This window comes from Rhagoletis pomonella, unplaced genomic scaffold, assembly GCF_013731165.1.
Source record: "Rhagoletis pomonella isolate Grant_MI unplaced genomic scaffold, Rhpom_1.0 Rhpom_scaffold_00002, whole genome shotgun sequence".
NCBI classification, from domain to species: domain Eukaryota; kingdom Metazoa; phylum Arthropoda; class Insecta; order Diptera; family Tephritidae; genus Rhagoletis; species Rhagoletis pomonella.
In genome coordinates this window covers 46,184,856-46,185,346 of record NW_023458556.1, presented here as the reverse complement: position 1 = coordinate 46,185,346, position 491 = coordinate 46,184,856, and the positions used below count along the sequence as shown (strand labels likewise).

Sequence of the window (491 nt, the reverse complement as noted above, 5' to 3'; positions counted from 1 at the left end):
TTCGTTCTAAAAAAAAAATCTTTTGGTGCACTTCAATCACTAAATACCGCAAATATCCATTGCTCAATCAGCAACGTTCACCTACCACATTGGCCACATTGGTCGATATTCGATTTCAGCTTTTCAATACAGTTTCACGCGTTTGCATTTCAAATTATTTAGTTTTCCACTTCTCATACATATATATGTACACTAGGGTGGTTCAAAAATATATGCGGGGGAAAAAAGTTTAACATTTTAAGCTTTCACTGCCTAGGATATTTCTAAATGGAAAAAAAGAATACGCGTATTTTTTTTGTTTAACAAAACTTTATATAGAACTGCCCAAAGTCCATGAAGTTTTCCATGTATTTTATATGTCTATCGGCAAATTCTGTTTCTCTTTAGGAGCCTTCCAGTAAAAATGCCTAATTGTTTACTTAATAATTTTGTAAAGCATATTTAGTATTTTTATAAGTCCCACAAAACCCCCAAAGAGTGCAATAGGGTGG

General features: G+C 33.0%; 1 protein-coding gene across 3 annotated transcripts in view; it reads left to right on the top strand.

Moving 5' to 3' along the window:
* LOC118733704 (integrin alpha-PS2) overlaps nucleotides 1-491 on the top strand; it is a 121,381-nt gene that overhangs the window by 68,975 nt on the left and 51,915 nt on the right. The window lies entirely within an intron of this gene.